This window comes from Ursus americanus, chromosome 11 (genome assembly GCF_024610735.1).
Source record: "Ursus americanus isolate L20-20 chromosome 11, mUrsAme1.1.p, whole genome shotgun sequence".
In the NCBI taxonomy this organism is placed as follows: domain Eukaryota; kingdom Metazoa; phylum Chordata; class Mammalia; order Carnivora; family Ursidae; genus Ursus; species Ursus americanus.
Genome location: NC_142137.1, coordinates 64205527 through 64229067, shown reverse-complemented (window position 1 = coordinate 64229067; position 23541 = coordinate 64205527). Strand labels below are relative to the sequence as shown.

At 45.4% G+C, this 23541-nt stretch overlaps 1 protein-coding gene across 7 annotated transcripts in view; it reads right to left on the bottom strand.

Moving 5' to 3' along the window:
• SCAF8 (SR-related CTD associated factor 8) overlaps positions 1-23541 on the bottom strand; it is a 219365-nt gene that overhangs the window by 67073 nt on the left and 128751 nt on the right. Inside the window, exon 22 of one of the 7 annotated variants that reach the window (XM_045805398.2) lies at positions 2883-4018. The exons of the other annotated variants lie outside the window; for them this stretch is intronic. The gene's annotated coding sequence lies outside the window, so the exon portion shown is untranslated. Of the gene's footprint in view, positions 1-2882; positions 4019-23541 lie in introns of those variants that run through there. 7 annotated transcript variants of the gene reach the window in all.

Sequence of the window (23541 nt, the reverse complement as noted above, 5' to 3'; positions counted from 1 at the left end):
TCTCTCCTTCCCTGCTGTCTCCCCAGCTGGCCATGTCTTTGGAAGTTATGTTTCTTCATGACCTGAGTTGATTCTGGTCACCCTGCTAGGGCCTCCAGTCCCATGAGGTGTGCGCAAGCCTGTGTGCTTATGTCTACACGGGAAAACAAAACTCTTATAACATGGACATTTCTGGCAAAAATGTCTTCCTTTTCTTCATCAGCCTTTTTCCTTTTTTTTGTCAGTAATAAAAGGATGGGAACAATGTAATGAGAGTGAGGGAGGAGCCCGTGAGTATCTGTTAGCTGGGGCTCTTTACTCAACTTGCTTGACACCTGACATGGGGTGGGGGGGGAGGGGTGAGGACCTTTAAATATGAATGCAACTCTTCATGAAGCATCCTTTAGGATCATATAAATAAGAATTTGGCCCCGTCTTCATTAGAAATAGTTTTAAAAAATCTTCTGAATAGCAATTACTTCCATTCACTAACAGTCTTGCCCTCAGCCATGATCACTCAGGCAAAATTTACAAAAGGTGCCTTCAAGGTCCTTCCCAACTGTGTATACTGATGGTCTAAGCCATCTGAAAGCCATGTTTATTTCTAGAAATATGGATCCTTTGGTGGACTTTAAAATTCGTATTAATATTGTATATAATAGCTCTTTAGAAAGTTGATTTGAGCAGTGTTTGAGCTTGTATATAAAAAAAGTTTAGATAATATCACGTACATGTATTTTCTTCTAGTTTATCATCTTTCCTAAGTTGTTTCTAAGAGGAGTCATATGATGTTTGTATATTTTTGGATTAAAACATAATTTACTTTTGCAATAACACAAGAATGTGTGAAAATGAGCTTTGGTTTATTTCCTTGTAGTCCACAGGTAAAGTCTTTTTCTACGAGATTTTTAAAAATGCTTTGAGGGGACGCCTGGGTGGCGCAGTCAGTTTAAGAGTCGGACTGTTAGGCTCAGATCGTGATCTCAGGGTCATGAGAGGGAGCCCTGTGTGTCGGGCTCTGCGCTTGGGGGGGGGGAGGTCTCCTTCAGACTCTGTCTCCCTCTGCCCCTCCCCCCCACACTCTCTGGAGCTCACTCTCTCTCCCTCTCTCTCTCTATAAATAAATAAAACTTTAAAAAATGCTTAAAGAGACATGTGTCTCAGAGAAGAAATAAGAGAAGTAAACATAAGCTTCTCACAGATACTAAAAGGTAAAGTATCTATAAAATAATACATATGGCCCCGTGTCAACACCGCAGGAGCTCGTCTCCTGGAGATCCTCAAGCAGCCCTCTGAAAGGCAAGCCGGAAAAAGGATGCGATTGGATGCCAGCCACAATCGTGTGGAATATTCTCCAATTTAAAAAATTGGATTAAGTAATAGTGGATTTAGGGAAATTACTAATAAGGAATGAAAAGGGGCTTTCTTCTAAAGTATCAAACTTAACCACTTTCTTAACTGCTCGTATCCTAAAATCATGTAAAACACAAATTGCTTTTGATAAAAGGAATCATCTATGTGCAGTTCCTGAGCAGAGACCGTCCTGAAGCAGATGCTTCAGGTTTTCTTCCTCTCTGAAGAATTTATTAACCGGGAAGGAATTGCTTGAGACCATCTCATTTGCATGAGATCTCGGTATTAGAATTCGAGGGAGAGGCCAGCGTTTACTTATAAACCAAACAACCCACATCGACGATTCTTTCTAATTGTGTAAACACCGAATAGCTTCAGTTTGTCACAGTCACTTAATACGATTTTAAAATCTAGCTCAAGATTTTTTTTTTTTTGAAAGCGTTCCTTTGCTGCAGACAGAAGGGAGGGAGGGAGGACTGTTCAATATTCATGCTGACGCACAAAGAGAGCTTTGCCCAGGTGCTCAGGCAGAGGGTGACAGAGACTTTGGAAACGGGAATTCATCCGGGGAACAAAAGCTCAACCTCTGCCCTCTACTACGGTGCCCCCCCCACCCCGGGAGTTTAGAGGGATGGCCTTGGTCCGCCACCTCCCGTGAACGAGGATTGCGCATAACTCCGTTCTGAAGGAATGACCCTACTCTTAGGCTTGTTCACTCTTCTACTTTTTCCTCTCCTACCCCATCCACAGAAAAGACCCCCAGAATCTTCTGCTTGTCTTTTTTCTCTAACTTGAGAATTCCAAAATCATTTGCTTATAGATACACTAGAATGGCCAAAGAATCCCCAAATCCAGGCTGTTCCTTTTGCGGGGGGCGGGGGGGAGGCTGGGAGCAGGGAGCTAGCTGAGCATGGTATCTGCCCGTTGCAGCTTTACTTATAAAAGACTAAAAGGAAAGGGACCTTTCCTTATTTCCCTATCAAATTCAGGGCCGAGCAAGGTCCGAGTTTTCTGAATAGGCTCACAGGTTTGGATTTCTTTGGAGTTTTGCAGTTTCTTACTAGAATATTGTGGAACACACAAAAATACTCTAAAATACTGGGCAGAGAGTCAAACAAGAAGGCCTGTAGCTGTGGCTATGTGACCCACGGCCTTCTCCAATTTTCGACTTATTTACTAGAAAATAGGATCAAAATATGTTATGATTATATTATAATCCATTTAACAGAAAATACAGGATAGTCAGAAACTGAAGAAAGCGAAGGTATAATATATCTGAGGAGGAAATCATCCTTGATCCATGTTGTAGAATGCACAATCGAAACGACCTTGGCACTGGTAAATAGCTCAGCCTTTCGACAAATCACAAAGGCTGGTTGTACAAATCGAGAAATCAACAGCAATTCAGGGCAAGAGACTGAAAGACCCAAACCATGTATGCAGCTCTCTGTCTAGATACTGGGCCATAGAAATGGCTCGGCCACGAGGCAAAGACATAGCATGGAAGATACGCTGAGCTCCAAGACCAAGTAAATGACTAACAACCAAAATTAGTTTCAAATTTTATTATGAATGTCCAAAGTGACAACATCCTGTGAAAGTGTCAGGTTCTCATTGATTCCATTTCAAGAGACCACAGACTATCGCATTCCAAGTACTTTAATTTGTGACAGAGCCAAAACAAAGAAAAGAATGATAAAAAATATTCTTTTAGGTGTAAAGAGTGCTCTTATCTGAGTTTTTGTCATTGTTTCTTTTTTTTTTTTTTCCCTGCAGGTCTTGTGAACACTGATAATTTCCAAAACACAAAATCCTGGTCTGGACACTTGCAGCAAACTTTTATAATCTCTGCCTGAATAAGAAGCTAATAAGAAATGTACTTATAAAGTATGTGTACAATACAATGTAATATGCCCATTCAATGTCATTTCCTTCCTCTCCCACTAGACTTCTCATCTGCCACCTGGGTACTTGCTGTTTGTAATAACAGGACACTGAAGACTGGAACGGAATACCCGGAAGACTATCTTGAACCCTGGATTTCCTCAAAGCTGCACGGATTTTTTTTCCATGAAAGCTCAAGACTTTCGATGCTTGAGAGGTCCAAGGAGATGACTCCTAATAGATTTAAGTCACCAGCCAAGAACTACAGTCTATGCACGTTGTGTTCAAGAAAAAAGCTGTGGTTTACCAAAGCTATGGTTCTAATAATCTGTAGCTCCAAACTCCAAGTCTGACTTTCCCCCCCTCCAAAGGGTCTCCTTGCCATCTGCCCTTTCCATCACTCGTACTGGATGATGCTACCGATGGGTTTGTTGCCATTTATATTCCAGTCCGTTCGGGTCCTGTGGAAGTGCATATCTCTTACAGATGCGACACTGTTCATCTGAGTGCATCCTCAAAAAGAACAATTATGAACTGGAAACTCATAGAGTTTGTGTTTAAAATTTATAAAATTAAACCTGCTCCAACAGGTAATACAGGGAGGCACGCTTGCAACCTCTGGATTCAATCAGAAACAATGCCTGAGAGCACAGAGCCTTCTCAATAGGGAACGGCGGGTTCCTTTTAACGCTTCCTTAAACAAGATCCGATGTGATGCACATTAGAACTCTGAAGCACGTCTCATTTATTTCTACAAGGCCTGGGACACAGGAAGCTGCCAGAACTTCATTCATCATCTTGCCTGTTGACAAAAGGAACAATAACTGGTCATCACTGGTCAACGGAATAACTTTTCCTAGTTTGTTTTCTTTCCCCAAAATAATTCCTAAAGAAGAGATGGTGTCAATACAACAGCAAATGTTTCAATGTTTGATGAATTTCTGTGCTCTAAAGTCCCATGTCTTCTTCCTCGACAGCGGGACGAACCAGGGTATGCAGTGTTCATCTCTTTCCTCGCGCTGGAATTACTCAGGAGAGACCCCTGTCCTGGAAGTCAGCAAGCCCAGACTCCAGGCGTGATTCCGCCAGTAACTAACAACGTCACCCAGCCTTGCTGGGCCTTCACTCCTTCACGTATAGACTAAGATGACCTCAGTGGATGAGTTCTAAAAAGAAGGCCAATCCAACCCCATTCATGGCTCCGTGGGGTCCCGCCTCCATAGCTCCATACAGAGCATAGCCAAGTATAACCATTCCAGTCCTTGGCAATGGTTAGGCTTACAAAATACCTAAACCTGGGATGCTAGGGTCCTAACGTTCTGCTTGGAGTTTTGAACCAGCTGAACGATCAGAGAAGTTGCAAAATATCTGTTAGTGTATGAAGTCAATTAAAATCTTAAGTGAGGATGTGATTAAGCCATAGGGGTGTAAACTTCTGAAAATACACATTTCCATGTCTTTTGCTGTCTTAAGATCTAGGAAGTGTCTTTGGTGCAGGGGGAGGTAACTGCTGGTGTTCTTAAATTAAGAAACAATTATATATAAGCTGAAGAACACATTAAAAAAGTAGAGTAACACGGAAGCCTTCTGTAAGATCAGACTACGTAGCCACACGATCCAACCAGCTGGGTGCGCTGAAGTACTTGCAACTAGTAACTTTGCCGCGGCACACGCTGCAGGGGTGAGAGTCAGGACTCAGGTGGTCTGACCCTAAAACTGATGCTTTCAACCACGATCCCAAATGACCTCACCTTCCCTTGTTAAAACGAGAATGAATTGGGGCTGAAAAGTTTCATGGAACTTTCATCGATGCTGTAGGTACAACCAGGAATTAGGTTAAATATTTGGAAATTTTGGGCAGTTAGTTCCCATTAATAACAAAATGGTAAGTTTCAGCAATTGAAAAACTATTTTTAGTCATTTGGACTTGATCTTTATGCCTCTGTGGCTGGCAAAACTTGGTGCCAAAACAACCGTTTATTAGTATTCTATCATATTACTGTATCATATTACAATATTGCTTTTTGAGGGCATCCCGGCTGTGATGCGTGGTAAGAAAAATGCGGAATAAGTTTTCATCCTTCTGCTGTGTGTTTGGCACAAGGGGAGACACAAAACAAAACAGGCACCAAAATATCATCGATGACGCGGGATTATTCTAGATGTTTCGCTAATGCGTTTATCCTTCAAATGCTGACTTAAATGCTACTCAAGAGAAAACGACAATGAAAATCAGCTCCTCTTGACCATCAGTAGCTACAACCCTAAAGTAACAGAGCCGTCTCCCTAAATCTGGGTGAGATGTGCCAGGTTGTAACAGGATAGGGTTGTTGTCCAGAGGAAATCAGCGTCTGTGTGGTACAAGGCACCAAGACCACACTGGGGAACAAAACGAAAAAGACACCAGTTTACTCAAATTGTGGGGACATCTGAAAGGGATCTAACACATGCACATACACACCAGCACGGACTCAATTTCTGTGGCTTTTGTTGCCGAGTAAGAGAAGTAAATAGCTGTGTCTTGACAAATCAACTTGAAATAAGCCAACAGTACATTTTTCATGGGATTCTGGCAAGTATTTCTATGCCTGTGCATTTCGGGGAGGGAGATACCGAAGTACCGATGGACTTGCTATCAGAGCATGGGAAATGAGCCATCACTGAAAAAGGTAAGTATTAACAAGTAACCATCAGGTACTCGTGCAAGTAACAATTCAGAGGTGGAGAAAATGGTCCCAGAGCCCCGAGACTGCTTTCGTTAGCAAAGCGCCTTCACGTCTATGGACTCTCTGGCTCTTATTTTAACAGGCGACCCAGCCTACACAGGGAGCAGCCGCGATCTGAGGGCTTAGGTGCCTTGCCCAGTGTCACCTGGGAATACGAGTGGCCGAGCCACCGAGCGGGAGTGAGAACCAGGTCCCGATTCCCTGGCCAGTGCTGGCACTTCTCCACGCGGTGTCTCTGGCTAGTGACACTGAATATCAGCGAATTCATTATTTATGAGTATGATTCATCTCTTCTACCTGGTTTTGTTGCTACCATTACCCCTCGCCCATTAAGTGCCTTGTGAAGCCTGCCTCGCACGACAGATCTGTCTCCAGGACGAAACTGAGGTTTGGACACGTGTCTGGCCCCGTGTCACATGGCAAAGAGCAGAGCGGGGTCTCAAGCCATGAGGGCTTTAATTCCACAGCTCCTGCTCTTAACCTTCACCGCGTGTGCCGTTCTGGTGTGTTCTGGACCACTAAGCCCAAGTGTCTGTACGTGCCGTGGAGATCCGTCTTGAAGTGTCGAAACCAACACAAACTGCTCTATCTAAAGCCTTGTCACAAAAAAAGGACCCCCAGTGGCTCCGCAGATCTGTGGCTGAGCAGACCCTCAGTCTGTTCACAGTTACCAGGGGGCTTCACTCTCCCCCTTAAGAACGGCTATAATTTCACAGTGAAGAGTAGAAGGCCAAAACCCCCACTTGTCAATGAGAACATGGCACCAAAGATGACCTTTTTTTTTTTTTTAAATAAACTGAGACACAGCAGTGCCTGGAGGTGAGTAATAGTTGAAAGCAATTGTACAAGTTCTAGAACCAGTTTTCTCCAGCTCAAGTTGCCATTAATGATGTATTTGCTGCAACTTAATTTTGAAATGCAGTCATTCCTTTAGAAAATGGGCATAATGAAGGCAAATGCGCATGGAGGTGTCCTTCTCCAGCCTGGTGGGGGGCGGGGTCTGCTGGTTCCTGGTAACTTACATACACACCTCACTTAATCGACGCAAACAGCCCTGCAAAGCAGAGAGTTTCATTAATCCCACGTTGCAAACCAGAAAACTGAGGTTCAAAGAGGTTAAGTGACCTAGCCAAGGTGACATAAGATGTCACAGATGGACTTCAAGCGAAATGTGCCTGATCCCAATTTATCTTACACCTTTCCTCTGACAGGTTGCTTCACCCCCAGATACATCCGGGCTACCAGACATGCGAATGGCCACCCTGTATTGTGACCCACATGCCGGACTGCTGATGAGGGGCTACTGGTGACCAGGACAGCAGGGGATGCCCACCTGTTTCCAGAACAGCCATATCCTTTCTTACTTGCAGAAACAGTAAGAAAGTAAACCCGTTCTAGAAACAGTGGCCAGGTCACTTATAGGGGTGGCAGAAGAGGGAAGGAGTAAGGACCAGGCAGGGTGTCTCCTCAGAAAACCCACCACAGGCAGGCCAGCTGCATGGACAAACAGAAATTCACTTCACTTCAATTACAATGTAAAGGCTTTGTGGTCTATTTCACATTTTACCCCCTCGAAGTAAATGTGTTCTGATTTCCAAATGACCCATTAGCAGGCTGCAAACTGCCTAAGGCCTGAAGGATCGTTTCCAAATTACAATTGAGAAAAAGAATCTATAGAGAGGCTCTGACCCCTTTTTAATTAATCTCCTTCATTCTTCCTCAGCAAAACTCTCCTCAGAGCTGCCAGTGATCAGCCAAGCTGACCAACCAGAATTCAGTGCCCTTGTCACGTCCCCAAAAGGAGGAGGCGTGAGATTTCGAAGCCAGCCACAGAAAACCTACCCAGAGTGTGGTCTGTTCCAGCGTGAATACATTGGACTCATCACCAGTGGGCTAACCAAGGAGGTGATGGAGAAATACCAAGAAAACTAGGCCCCTGCAAACAGACTCCCAGATCCAAGCCTCAGCCAGCCTGTCCTGCCACGTCCAACGGAAAGTGCCAGAGTTATTCATGGATGCCAGACCCCAATCTGCCTCGTCCAGCTGATCCGTCTGGTCAGCCCATATGGGAGCAGGACGGCTGGCACAGATCTGAAAGCATCAGTGTGTGCAGACATGTTCTAACATCATTTGCTAATGTTTCATTGTTCTGTAGTTAAAAACCTACTTAAAATGTGTGGAGTGATGTCCCATTAGATTAGAACAGTACGAGGTCGAGTCTTTCCAAGTACCAAGTGTAAGAATAATTAAAATAAAATAAAAGCAATTATTCCCTATTCGGGAAGTTTATCTCTATGATGGGGGGTACCCAGGGCTCCTTTATTAAACTGAGATCATGTTTTCTTTCCTACATCATATCCCCACACGTATTGTGCGTACTTGTGCATAACCTTTGTGCATACTTAATTCCGACATAACAGAACCATCATATTAGTGCTAAAACAGACCTTAGGAATTGCAGGGCACAAAATTCTCATTCTAAACATTAAAAAACTGAAGCTCAGAGGTCTCCCATTTGCTCAAGGGCCACACAAAGATTGGGCATCTAGATGACATTCTGGTCTCTTGTCCTACAAAACACTGTATGTCCTATAATGTCCCTTACTCATTTAATTCAAATATCTCAGATATTATATCCTGGAAAATGATGCCATTTGGCATGAATGTTCCAAATATAACATAGACTTTTGAATGACCCAAATATAACAGACTTCTAGACCATCACAGACTGAGCTGTTCCCATAGGTGGTGAAGTCCAATGTCCTGTGAACCAGTGGAAGGGTGTAGACACGGACGCGGCCAAACCCTCCCCGTGAGCCCGTCTACAGGAGAAGCAGTTGAGCATACCGGTGAAAGGGTGTGCTCCGGAACTGACCCAGCAGGCTTGTGTCTCTGATTCTGCTTTTTACGGGGTGGGCAACTCTCGGGCTACTGTGAGTTTCCACGACTGTACATGGGGATTCATACCCACCACTGAGGCAACTGTAGGGACTAAGTGAGGCGCTGCGTGCAAAGTGTCTATCAGAGAGGAGGCAGGAAGGATATGGATTCTCCCTTCTGCCACCCATGTTCTCAGGGAGCCCTGGCGACAGATGGCAGAGCACAGATGCTCACCCGTTCTTACATTACAGGAGCGAGGCTGAAGGTTTTCAGTCCCTCTGCCTGGTATGCTGTTCCTTTCTTTTCTACCTTGAGACTGCTTGCCAGCCACTGAAGACACGCGACAGCTGCCTCCTCTACGAGGCCTTCTCAAGTGGCCAGGGCCCAGTCACCGGCCTCCCTTGGTCCATAGGCCTGGGAGAGCTCTGCTCCCATCATCATCTTCTCCCTCCTATCCTTGATTCTGAGCTCCTCTGTGACAGACTGAGCCCCTGACCTTTCTCATGGATCAGGGTATCAGTGATTCCACCGGCCACACGCTCTGGCTGTTATGGAGTCAGGATCCTTCCCTCCTCCACCCCACCCCCAACAACCAGCCTACTACCCCCTCCTTCCTCTTCTCGGCATTCTCTCTCTGGGCCATTCCTACTTGGAGGAGACAGTCACCACAAGTAACTAGCAATCAGAGTGTGTGTGTGTGTGTGTGTGTGTGTGTATTTAAATAAACTCCACACCCAGCATGGAGCCCAACACAAGGCTCGAACTCACGACACTGAGTACACCTATATTTTTTTAAAAATTCAAAGTATATGCCCTTGTTGAGATAAAAAGAAAACAAGGATCTCTGTTAGCAACTCACAGATGACCTGATACGTCTTCACTCTGACACCCAGCTTTGAACTTGGGTGGGGGCAGGGGGAGAAGACCAGAAGCAGAAAGAGAAAGAAGAAAAGCACGTTATCCAAGGCACCATTCTATAGCCTTAAGACAGACCGCCATGTTTGCAGGAAGGGAAAGCAGACTCAGGCTCCACGCGAGCCACGGCAAGGTCCGTCTCTGCTGTTGTCAGAGCCCCACTCCTTGGCACAGGGCTTCTCAACGGCTCCTCAGTGAAGGGCAGAAGGAACGTTGATGAGATAAACTGAGTGCCATCCTGCAAGTCTAACAGACTACGTGCTACACCTCCAATCACCTAGACCTTCCGGAATAAGAAACAGCCCTGTGACACGTGTCCCCTTGGCAGCAGAAGCACCTCAACTACACGCAGGCTCTAGGCTCGGGGCGGATGCTAAATGCGAATGAATTTTACACGGGAGCTTGCTTTAGGCAGCTCTTCTAGCTTAAAGGTTAAGAGGTTTGACTTTGGGTTTCCAAGAACAGACACTGTAAGATTAATGACGGGCAGGTCGCAGGATGAACTGCCCTCGGTTTTAATTTGGCATGTTCCAATGGTCACTAGTAGGGTGTATTCGTCCTCCCTCACAGGCTGGAGAAAAAACTATTAATATTTATTTAGAAAACTTGAACCCATCAGATAACAAATTTTTAATAATTTTAAAAGAAAGGGACGCCTGGGTCGGTTAAGCATCTGCCTTCAGCTCAGGTCATGATCCTAGGGTCCTGGGATCGAGCCCTGCATCGGGCTCCCTGCTCAGTAAGGAGTCTGCTTCTCTTTTTCTGTCTCCTTCTGTCCTTCCCCACTGCTCATTATCTCTCTTTCAAATAAATAAATAAAATCTTTTCTTTTTTTTTTTAAAAGAAATCCTATTGTAATCTTTTTCATAACGCAAAGGAATCTTCTGAAAAGTGAACAATCATCCATTTTTTTTTAATTTCAATTTTCATATATCCAGTTTGCTTAAAGCAAATTCAATCTGGTGTCCTCAGCTGTCATCACAACTGAATTGGAGAGACTATATGGCCACCCAGTTGAGCAGATGCTTTTCTTTTCTTTTTTTTTTTTTTTAATAGCTGCAGAAACTAATTTGCAAACTGAATTAGTGGCAAAGAATTGATATGACTTAGTCAAGGAAATGACAAGCCACTCACTTTTCTTGGATGCCAGAAAATGCAACCCCAGGAAAGATGATCATTGGAGTTTCTCAGGATGGCGAGCCCTGAAGGAGCAAGGCCCCAGGGCTGGAGGGACAGGCGGCAGGACCCAGCCCGCCACATCCACAGGCTGCCCCTGGAGTGGACTCAGCTATGCCTGCATCAGATCTTTCCTTTCTATGTCTATACTTTATCTCCTTATCTAGAATAAAGAGTTAAAATCGGGAATTTTCTGTTTAAAAGAACCACCAGAAGGTTAAGGGAGTGAAATTAAAAGAAAAAAAAAAGGGAGAGAGACTATTACCCTGCATGTGCTGTTGGAAGAGCGTGACCAGGAAACGCGTGCATGCCTGTTTAGTAAGTTAGCTGAGCTGCATGCATTTGGCTTCATAGCCCAGTCGTTCTCTCACGTGCACTGGGGCGCCTGGGTGGCTCAGTTGGTTTCAGCCCGGGTCACGATCTCGCGGTCGTGGGATCGAGCCCCGTGTGGGGTGCTGCGCTCAGTATGGAGTCTGCTTGAGATTCTTTCTCCTTTCCCCTCTGCCTCTCCCCGCTTGTGCTCCCCCCCCTCAAATAAATAAATAAAATCTTAAAAACCAAACTAAGATGGGCAGTAGGGCTCCAGCTTCACACAGTGAGCACGACGGGGCAGCAGCAAATGCAGCAAGCGGGGTCGCCTTCACCCCTAAACCGTGGCGTGAGCACTGGGACCAGCTACCGCACCGCAAGCAGCCCCCAGCCTGGGCTGTAACTGAGTAGGAACTCTGACGTCAGCCAGAAACGCTCGACTTGAATTGCATGTCTTTTTATTTTTTTAACCGGAATAATAGTTTCCAGGAAGGCACAGTGTCTTCTTCAACAAGCTCACCGAAAACTCCAAACATGACCCAAGTTAATGAACCACCAGGAGATACTCTTTTTCTACAAGCAGCACAGTTTCACACACCTCTATCTTGGCAAATGTGAAAGCACAGAGTAGAATGGGACACGACTTTTTAAAAAAATATGGATTGCGATTGCTTTCTATAGTCATATTTCTCAGAAGCGTCGACCAGGATTCGGGATGAGAAAATCTCTTCAGCTGCACTGTTTGAGAGCTGATGTGTACCACGTCTGTTTCCCACACAGAATTCCCTCGTGTGCTCACGGAACATCCCAGAACACATCTCTTAACTCCCTGGCCTCTGACACTGGCATTCCATCCAGCTGCCCAGGGTCCTCTGCCTTTTCACAGAAGACCTTCGACATCAGAGAAGGTTACTGCTCAGATGTTACCAGACCCCCAAATTACAAATTCCATGATAGTATGCAATTTCCCCTAAAACAGGCATGCAATAATGAGTAGAAAAAGGCCAGGTGGAGACCCGGATGGCAGTGTCACCTGGGCCACAGCTCCCCTGCAAAGTGACATGCTGCTGCCCGTGTGCCTTGCAGTGAAGGTTAACTCACATCTGTGCCTTAGCAGGACTCTAGGTGATTACATGCCACGAGTCAGCTTGGACTAGCTGACATCATACATGTTAGAGCCAGGAACGCTAAGGGACGCAAACATCAGTTCGTAATTAGTTTCCTGGCTCCAAGCTGTGAGCGTCCAACGTTTCAGACACATGAATGCCGAGCAGGGGGGCAGAAGCTGGTCTGCCCAGGCCCTTGTAGGCTCCTGCATGCTCCCACGTCACAGAACCTGGGATAGAGCTGGAAAGCCACTGATCTGACATCTACAACTTCTGTTTGGAAAGACTCGTGCTACAGCAATTTTAAGCAGTATCAGTGCATCAGGTCCAACGAGGGGCCACTACCAATGCAGCCTCCCTCTGATCTACGCAGAACTCCTGGGGGTTCCCTACAACGAAACTCTCTGCTTATGAAACCAGGGGCTATTTTCTTCACTGATACCTAATGCTCTTCATTCAGCATCGTATTTTGGAAAATCGAATCCCTCCCTGAAATTATAATGCATATGAAAGGAAAGCTTGATCCGATTTACAAATCATAATTCAAGAGGAAATCACCTCTTCCATCCGGTGGTAAGTGTTCTAAAAAATGTCAGGAATAAAGATGATTCTAAATAGTTTCTTGTTTAAGTCTCTCTCTCTTTGCCCCCCATCATATACACACTGAGAAGCAGGGGCCCCAAACCCTCTCGGGTGTTAGTACATTTATCATTTGTATAGGATTAAGTTAGCTGTTCAAGTAAACAAACTCCTTGGGGTCCAGCAGAAGGATGGGCCAGCAGAGTCTACACCAAAGACTAGGAAGCAGGGTAAATTGGGATTGAAGGCAAGGACAGGGCTAGGCATTCTTGGCATAAGTGGCTTGGCTGGGAGACAGAGCTAAGGAAACAAAATTCCAACAGGTCTCAGGAGAAGTTGAGCATAGGCCCTGCCTGTAAACTATTTATGATACAAGTATTACGCAACAAGAAAAATATATCCATTTTGAGACACGGACAACTGGTTAAAAGCTTGCAATTCAGTTGTCTTTTCAAGAAAGTTTTTTTTAAGGAACCTCTATGCCCAACATGGGACTCGAACTCATGACCCCAACACCAGCAGTCGCATGTTGTTTGGACTGGGCCCACCAGAGGCCTCTCAGTTGTCTTTTTATATCTTCAAAAGAAGCTGCTCCTTACTTTTCCAACCACCTGCCACTAAACACAATCGGAAGCCTGTGTCCTCTCTGGCCATTTCAGAGAAAATACTCCTGCCTCTTCGGACAACCTTGCCCTTAACTATTTGTCCTTTTCCTTAAATGACTGCTTGAGCTCAGCCAGCCTTTGCAAATCCTGCCGAGGGGCCCACAGTGGGACTGCAGACTTATCACTGCAGCGTGGAGGGGGGGAAATGAGGACCTCACTCCCATTCGTGACCTTCGAGCAGCCGCCATGGAGCCCACGTCACAGATGAGCGCACCAGCTCCTAGAGGCTAAGACCCTCTCGGCTCGTACCACTCCTGCAAGGTAGGGCCTGCATTTGAACCCCAGGTCTGTCCTCGTTTTGGTGACGTTTCCTCAACGAAGGAAACATTTCATCTCCCAACAGGGGTCTCCAGGTTGGGGCAGGCCAGGGGAGAGGAAACGTCTGCAAGGCTGTAAGAGAAACCCAGCCTGACAAGTACCCTTCTGCCTCAGGAACCCACCATTGGGTTTAAGCTGCTGGCCAAGCGCACGTGAGTAAACCATCTCCGGAGATCTAGTTGCCAAAAATGTTGTCAGAATCTCTGGCTTGCTTTCTCTCTGGAATGCTGACAAGCTGCACATCTCTTCGCTTGCTATAGCTCCCTCTTTGGAACATCTCCCAGGTGCTTAACAGAATGCCACTCGGGGGAAGCCGTCCGAGGTTGACGTGGCAGCCTCTGGACTTACACCAACACGCCCCATGGCAGCGACGGCCCAGGCGCGCAGTCCTGACACAGGCAAGAAGGCAACCCACTGCTGCCAGTTTTGATACATTCAACCAGGAGGTCCTGGGTGACAGCAAGACGGGTGTGCACGTCCCTCTTCCGTTTGCATCATACGCCACTCATAACCATGCTTTGGGGACGTCGGAAGTGTGGACAATACATACTTACTACAGCCAAAGGAGCCAAAGAAATCCTACGTCTCTTTATTTATTTATGTAGGAAAAAGAAATGAAAACTCAAGCTATAATTTAGATGTGGTAGTACGTTACGGTTTATCTTTTTAAAAAAATTTATATCAGGGTGCGCTGGGTGGCTCGGTCGTTGAGCGACTGACTCTTGATTTTGGCTCAGGTCATGATCTCAGGGTCATGAGATTGAGCCCCGTGTCAGGCTCTGCACTGGGTGTGGAGACTGCTTGGGATTCTCTCTCTTATTTTATTTATTTATTTAAAAGATTTTTATTTATTTATTTGACAGAAAGACAGCCAGCGAGAGAGGGAACACAAGCAGGGGGAGTGGGAGAGGGAAAGGCAGGCTCCCAGCTGAGGAGCCTGATGCGGGGCTCGATCCCAGAATGCTGGGATCACGCCCTGAGCTGAGGGCAATGATTAACCTCTGAGCCACCCAGGCGCCCCATCTTTCTCTTTAAAAAAAAAAATTATATCAATCCTCAATTACATTTCAAAGTAATAATTTAAAAATTATCTCGGTAGAGGGGCCCTCAGCTATCTCAGTCGGTAGAGCATATGACTCTTGATCTCAGGGTCGTGAGTTTGAGCCCCATGTTAGGCATAGAGATTACTTTAAAAATTTTGTAAAAAATAAATGATCTCAGTGGACATATAGTATATTCTTTATATTTGGTTTATTGCAATGGTGCTTTAGTCCATTGACGTCACTCTGATACTTCTTACACTGCCTAGGCAATGTTTACAGTTAAGTAACTAAACATATGGCGGTGGAGAGAAAATCAAAAAAGATACCCTGGCATACCTCACCCTATCGCTCTTCGAAGACACTGCGTTCTGTACAAAATAGAGGCCTGTGACCACCCCGCGTCAAGCCATTCTATCCGTGCAAATTTTCCAACAGCAGCTGCTCACTTCATGTCTTTGCATCATATTTTGGTGATTCTCACAATATTTCAAATTTTTTCATTATTATTATATTCGTTATTATGACCTATGATCAGTGATTATGACTTGCTGAAAGCCTGGATGATGGTTAGCATTTTTCAGCAATAAAGTATTTTTAAATTAAGGTATACACTGTTTTTTTAAAAACAGAATGCTAGTTTGCATACTTCAAACACTACAAGACAGTGTAAACATAACTTTCATATGCACTGGGAGATAAAAACCCGAATTTGACTCACTTTATCGTGATATTCGCTTTACTGGGGTGGTTTAGAGGCGAACCCACAATATCTCTGAGATACGCCTGTACTCATTTCTCACTAACACAGTTCTTTGTATTCTCAAAAAGCTTTTAACTACAACTATTTAAAAGAACCTCTCAGTGGGGTTCGATGGATTCCAATTTTGTTTTGTTAAATGTAAAAATGAAACTGTGAACTGTCTATTAATGATATCCATGCTTGGGGTGTGTTTCTAGTAGTGAGGTAAGCTTTTTATTCTCTCTCTCTCTCTCTCTCTCTCTTTAGAAAGGTCTTCTTGGGCCCAAGATACTTTTTCTCTTGGTAACAAAGCAATACATTTCCGAAGTGAAATAAAACCCATCATCCTCCTTTTTTACCACTAAATTCTAGCTACTCGCCCTTGATCTCAAAGTCAATCTGCAGTTAGCTGAGAGAGGTGACTCTCAGGTCATTTCTAGGTTTAGTGACAATAATAAAGTACAAATCTGAAAATTATTTATTTTAAATAATAAGTCAGAAGGCTTCAAGGTTATTCCTAAAACAGTTGCTATCATTTATAGTCAATGTTTTCTTGAGTAGGAGAAATAGAGAAGGAGTTAAGGGAGATTCATGCATGAACGTCACTCATCCTATGTATTTCAGTTCAAGAAAGGTTCTGAATGAAGCACGGCTCTCCTCAGTGGTACCATATTTGGGGAGCAAGGCTGACACTGGCACTGATTTCTTTTGGGAACACTGTAAAGAACACTGAAACATCCTAAAATAGGGCAAATCAATATATAGCAGGGAACGTGAGGTAGGGTTGCCAAGCATAGCAAATGAAAATACACAAGAAATAGTTTTTAGTATAAGTATGTCCCCAAAATTGTATGGGACATACTTATACTAAAAATTATTTGTTATGTATCTGAAATTTAATTTAATTGGCCATCCTGCATGTTATTGAGCACCCTACTAGGGAGTCAGATGTGTGGGTACCGCAGGGACACGGAGCTAACATAACAGGTGGTGTTCGTTTCCACAGCAACATGGTTTATCTAGAACCGAAGAGGTTTCTCAGGATGCGTACCCTTTACTACTTACTCCTGACTAGAAGAATGCTCCCTTTACAAGTTCCCTCCTTTTTCTCCTCCAGAGAATTACTGTGAGCTTACCACGTGCTGGATGTTCTGGGAGCTGGAGACAAAGAGGTGACTAAAGCATGACCTCTGTCCTCGGGCAGCTGACATGCCCAGAGAGAGAGAATGAGAGTGAGAGGACAGAAGTGTGGAGTACGTGAGAGACCGTCATGGAGGCTGGGGATGGGCACTGTTTTAGACAAGCTCTTCAAAGCTTTCTCTAAATACAGACAGAGAGAACGTGTGGGAGTGTGAAGAGTGTGGAACGGTGAGAGGGTATGTGTGTCTGTGACAGAGAGAGAGGTTAAGAGAGACAGAGAGACAGAAAGGAAAAGAGACTAGGGAGAGGGGAGGACTGGTCACCTGACCTTCTCAAAGCAAAGCCTTGGGAGCCACTAAGGCTCGACCAGCGAGCCCTCGGGCCAACCCCGTAGCACAGGAAACCAGTCTCCTCAGTAATGAAGACAGTGTCTCATGTAAGAACTCTGGCCAACTACAGTATATTTGGGGGAAGCCCACAGTCAACACCGTTTACACACTGTGTTTAGAAGGTACACCTGTGACCAGCAAAACCACTCCCTCAGTCCCTGCCAGCGAGCCCAAAGAGTCAGGAGGAATGTGTGACCCCCGACTGCACTCCCCCTCGGAGCAGAGAGGGGACTGTTGTCACCACATGGGAACACAGTGGAAATAAAGTTCCCAGGCTCTTGAATCCTTCCGCCTGTTCAGAAGGACAAGGGCAAGTATCTGATGGTAGGTCGTGGTCACGGTAGCAGTGACAGGAACCAGGAAACTCGCCATCGCTTGTCAGTTACAGTTAATGACACTGCGCCTTTGGCTGGCACCCAACGTTCTAAGGAAGGGTTTCCTTTCATATTTACAACGATAAATAAACACATTTTTAAAAATTTAAAATATATTAAAATGTCTATCCCTAACAATCTGCCTATCTGGAAAAAAAGTGGTTGGGTTTTTTTGTTTCTTTGTTTTTGGGTTTTGTTTTGTTTTGTTTTGTTTTTTTACAATTCAGAAAAAAGCCACAGCTCACTTTGATGGGTAAGAATGTGCGGGGCTCTCTGGCACCGAGAAGGGCAGAAATGCAAATCAGGTCCTACCTCCACCTTCCATTTCAGTCAAGTTCCCCCCTGCAGGATAGTAATGAATGTCATGGAATGGACTAGGTTGAAACTGATGCCTTTTTCCTACAAGATAACCCAAACTTTCTCATTTTTGAATCATACACCTAAAAAAGAAGGGGACAATCTCAAACAGCACATCTTCAACAGCAACGATTCGGAACCTGCGCCTGATGCCCCGCGTAACCACGACCACACGGCGGTACAGACGCGGAATTAGAACCACAGAATCTCAGTCCAGAGGGGCTTACACGTCACCAGACGGATGCCTCCTTGGATCCCCGACTTGTCTCTCGTCCCTGAAAGTGGCCTTTGTCCAGGCAGCCTCTCCAGGGGCTGGGCCTCTCTGCTGAGGCTTCCGTTTCTTTTTGGGCATCTTCGAGGGCTAGGCAGCCTGACTCTACCCTCTGGGGTCACCAAAGATAAGTGCAACCTTTCTCCTGCACCTCACTGATTATCAGCCAGGGGCCAGAAAACCTGCAGAAACATCTCCAGGGTGAGCATCTGACTGATACAGACTCCCCCAAATCTGGATCATTCTCCTAAGGACATATTCGAAACAGGTCCTTTTAATGTACGCAGACTGGGACTGAATTTAAAACTTCAGCTGCGGTCTGATCTGTGTGGAACAGGTCAGCACCGTCCAGGATTACCACTAACCCGGCTTGAACCGTGTTCTGCTGCTGCAGATGTCCGAGCCTCCCTCTGCCTCCTCCCCACGCGTTACTTTCTTTTTGTTTTCTTAAGTTTTATTTATATTTTTTTAGTAATCTCTACACCCAACGTGGGGCTTGAACTCATGACCCCAAGATCGAGAGTCGCACGCTCCACTGACCGAGCCAGCCATGCGACCCCTCCTCAGAGATTACTCTTTTTTTTTTTTTTAAGATTTTATTTATTTGTCAGACAGAGAGAGAGAGAGAGAGAGAGCGCGTGCGCACACGAGCGCACGAGCAGGGGGAAGGGGCAGAGGGGGAGGGAGAAGCAGACTCCCTGCTGAGCAGGGAGCCCGATGGGGGCCTCGGTCCCAGGACCCTATTAAGCAGGATCTATTAAGCAGGATCGCTTTATCTCACACTTGCCGATAGCTGAGTTTTCTGGAAGCAGGTACAGAACTCATACAACATTTTAGTTCTCTCTTCCACCTTAACTTATAACTTATTGGTTTAAGTAAATGAGCACGCATGATAGCCATTTCCTCATTCAAATTACTAATAAATAAGTTCACGGGGCAAAGCTGAGGTTAGAAATCTGTCTCCCAGGGAAACCTGGTGGCTCCGTTGGTTAAGTGTCTACCTTCGACTCAGGTCATGATCTCAGGGTCCTGGGATCAAACCCCGCGTCAGGCACCGTGCTCAGCAGGGAACCTGCTTCTCCCTCTGCCTGCCCCTCCCCCTGCTTGTGCTCTCTCTCTTTCTCTCTCAAATAAATGAATAAAATCTTAAAAAAAAAAAAGAAAGAAAGAAAGACATCTATCTCCCGTCTCGGACTCTTCACACGGGCCAGCGCCAGTCTGCAAGAGCGCCCAGCGAAGGAAGACACCGCTGTCACAGCAAGGACACGTCCTCTCGGAGACGCGTGCACCCTGGCCCTCTATGGCAGCCCTCCTCCTCCTCGTTCCCAGGTGTCCTTGCCCCTTGCCCCCTCATTTTTGTCCTGGCGCTTCTTTCTGCATCCAGCTGGGTTTGTCTTCCTCCCTCTGCGCCACACCGTCCGGCAACGGCAGGTAGAGGGGGTCTCCCCCCAGGGCTCCACCAGGAGATCGGGGGCCTCAAGCAGGCCCACCTCTAGGGCTGACACTGGTCCACGAGCCAGCGCTCTGAGTCGGCGTACGAGCCAGCCAGGCTGCACGACCTTCCAGGCCCTGTGTCTCCACCCTTTCCATAAATACATTTTTAGCAACTTTCTCAGCCACCTCACTCACGTGCTGACAGAGCACCTAGAACACTTGTCATCTGCCAATCAAACGACCCTCTTTAAAAGCCGCACTCTTATTTCTGGCAGGAATTGTTCTTACTGAACCTACGCCAGGTCCTTTGGGACACAGAATCCTCCCCCCTCACTTTTTTTTAACAGCTGACAAACCTTTTAATGAATTCTTTTCAGCCTCACGCTGGGAATGATGACAAGTTCACTGGCCTGTAGTTCTAGGAAACTACCTTTCTCTTTGCTTGAAAATCAAAACATTTGCCTCGTTCCAAACACAGGCATCCCTTCCTGCTCCCCACAATTTCTGGGTCTTGCAGCAATTTTGAGGTCAACCCATAAATTCTGCTAGTTCCCAGGGATGCAATTTTTCAAGGCCAGGGCGACTCTGAGAAGAACTAGGGCCTTCTCGTTGGCCTCTGACCTTCCTTACACTTTCCTTCTTAGGCAGAGACTGAGCTTTGTGTTAAGATACCGCCAGCTGCCCGGAGCAGGGGCCTCTCCCTTCCTCACTGTTTTCACGCTGAGCCACACTTACGAGACACCGAAGCCGTCTGCAGTATTTGACAGAAGCCGCATCTCAAGCCAACCTGTAGCCTCCTGCCTGGCTTTCCAGAGTGCTGTCCTACCCTTTCACGGTCGCCTGGGACCGAGCATCTTCTCCTACCAAGTGTCCTCTGCACAGAGAGGAGGAGGCTCACTTTGCACACGAGCAGGGTTCCATTGTTAACTTTATAATCCCTCCTGTGTCAGCTTCCCTTTTGAGAGTCTAGCCACCGAATTTACCTCTGCACCCTTGAAAGCTGTCCTCCCCAAACTATCACGGTACGAGCAGCAGGCCAGCCACGCGGGCTCGGTGCCAGTGTCGTGCCCGCGCACTTCGGAACGATGACAGCTGCCCACTGACTTCCCGCGGTGCCTCCCCCATAAATGGCCATCGGTGCTCTGGACACACAGACACCAGTGTCCCCACTTTGCAGTGAGACTCAGACAGATGAAGCCTGCAGCCCAAAGAAACCCAGTGGGTGCGTGGCAAGATCGGGAAGAGCGCAGCTCAGGGGGACGCAGAACTCAGATGCTTCCTCTAGCCTATGCCGTCTTATACTCTCTAAAAGCTTTACTTTTTTAAAAAATATTTTAAATTTATTTTATTTTTTAAAAAAGATCTATTTATTTTCAGAGAGAGAGAGCACGAGTGGGAGGGGCCGAGGGAGAGGGAGAGAATCTCAAGTGGACTCTGCCCAAGGTGGGGCTGGATGTGGGGCTCGATCCCACCACCCCGAGACCACGAGCCCAGCTGAAACCAAGACTATGCCGTCTTATACTCTCTAAAAGCTTTACTTTTTTAAAAAATATTTTAAATTTATTTTATTTTTTAAAAAAGATCTATTTATTTTCAGAGAGAGAGCACGAGTGGGAGGGGCCGAGGGAGAGGGAGAGAATCTCAAGTGGACTCTGCCCAAGGTGGGGCTGGATGTGGGGCTCGATCCCACCACCCCGAGACCACGAGCCCAGCTGAAACCAAGAGTTGGACACCTAACCATTTGCGCCACTCAGGTGCCCCTTTCCATTTTGTTGTTGTTGTGGATGATTTAACAACTGCTTTTCCAATATTTATACGTATTATTCCATCCTTTTCTCCAATTACATTTTTAATTTTGATCTCTCTCCCTCTCTCTATATTTTTGAGGTATAGTTGACATAAGATTATATTAGTTTCAGGTGAAAACCTTTTCCTTTTTGCAGTGCTTGATTCTACACATTCATGTGTTCTATATGGCAAACAAACATCTATACTTTCAGGAATAAAAAAATATGCTCAGATTCAGGGCTATAGGTGATTTTATTTTTTCTATACTTACCTCTATCTTACACTTTTTTCTACCGTATGCATTACTTGTATGATTTTTAAAGTAGAAATAATAATAGAAATAGAATCTGCATATTCTGAGAACCAACTGTATCTATACTTTATCTACACAATGGAACAGATACTCTTTAATATTTAGCCAAAGTTAAAAAAAATTACAAAAGGGAAATTTTGCAAAATTAAGAGGTTCGTGATTAGAATTTATTATAAAAGTTTTATTATAAAAATAGGAGAAAGATACATTTGTTTAGTTTTTAAAGAGGCACCAGGTCAGCTGGATTGGGTGTGTGTGGGGGTGGTGGTGGTGGCAGGTGTGTATTAATTTAGGTCACCCCCCCTCCACCACCACCGGTACAGGGAGTAAATGCTCCAGTCCCCCCTGAGCTCCTATTTGGACTTGAAAGGCAGCTATGTCCAGAAGCGGAGTCGAACTCCTCAAGACCTTCTCTTTATCCGTCCCCCCATCCTATTTAACTCTACATGGGAGCAAATATGATTAATATAAATGGGCATAGAGTGAGTCTGGCCCCATATGCCTTAGTAAATTCATGAACTAACTAATGTGAATAATTGGGGCGTTTTCCTAAACATTCTTTTTTTTTTTTTTTTTAAGATTTTATTTATTTATTCGACAGAGAGAGAGACAGCCAGTGAGAGAGGGAACACAAGCAGGGGGAGTGGGAGAGGAAGAAGCAGGCTCATAGCGGAGGAGCCTGATGTGGGGCTCGATCCCATAACGCCGGGATCGCGCCCTGAGCCGAAGGCAGACCCTCAACTGCTGTGCCACCCAGGCGCGCCCCTAAACATTCTAATAACATATCTAGATTATACGTGCATTGTACAAATCTCAAGTGCTCAGGCTGGAAACACGCTCCTAAAGGAAACTGGGCATTTCTTAAGGCTCACTAAGGAAACTGCCCAAGGTCACACAGGCAGTTAATGACTAAAAAAGTCAAGAACTGAAATTTAAACGTTATTTTTTTAAAAAAACCTTCTGTCAATTGCTTTTAGATAAACTCCTGAGTTAATTTAAACAGCTAAATTCTAGTCCAAGGCAGGCTCAGTCTGGAAATCAGATGTTTACGGTAGATAGTATAAAGAGGAACACTTTTTCTCAGTCGAACAGTTATGCAGACTCACATGCATATTTCATAGTTTTAAAAAGTTACATAGATCAATGGTTTGGTAGCTGGCTGCAATAATTCCATATTTTAAAAATCTGTAGGAGGCATCTGTTAGCAGTTTTGAATTTCTACCACAGACTAACAATTTGGTGATAGCAAGCTGTCTTCCAATTAATGTTCCAGAAAACATTTTATTTCAAGATTTTCAGAACCAGAGCCAAGATTTTCTGGGATATCATTGTAGTTTTTGCCTTTTCTAAATCCTTCATATCGAAGGGTTAATAAGCAGTACGTCTTGAAAAATGTTTTGAATTCCCAGAAAGCTTAACTGAGACTCTTTCATCTTCCCTAACCTAATGGATAAAGTCAAAAAAACACGTAGAGCCGCCCCCACATTGTATTCACACCATTCCCTTCTCAGAATTATGCAATTTCCCTTGTGTTGTTTTTTTCCCCCTTAGCAAACTTGGAATCAGACTTCACAAGGGTTCACCCTCCCAAAGAGCTTCATTTGGTTTTTTGAGGCTTGCTTCCCCGCCCCCCACAGGCTTCTTTCTGTGAAATCACACCCCCTACCGTCTTCAAAAATCGTGAGACTAACCTTCCTTATGGAGCCTTTCAGATGACTTCCTCTTAGCCGCCAGAGCCGGGTCCCATGGAGTCACATGCAACACACTGGGGGCCTATTCGGTTTTCAGGCTTTCCTGCCTCCT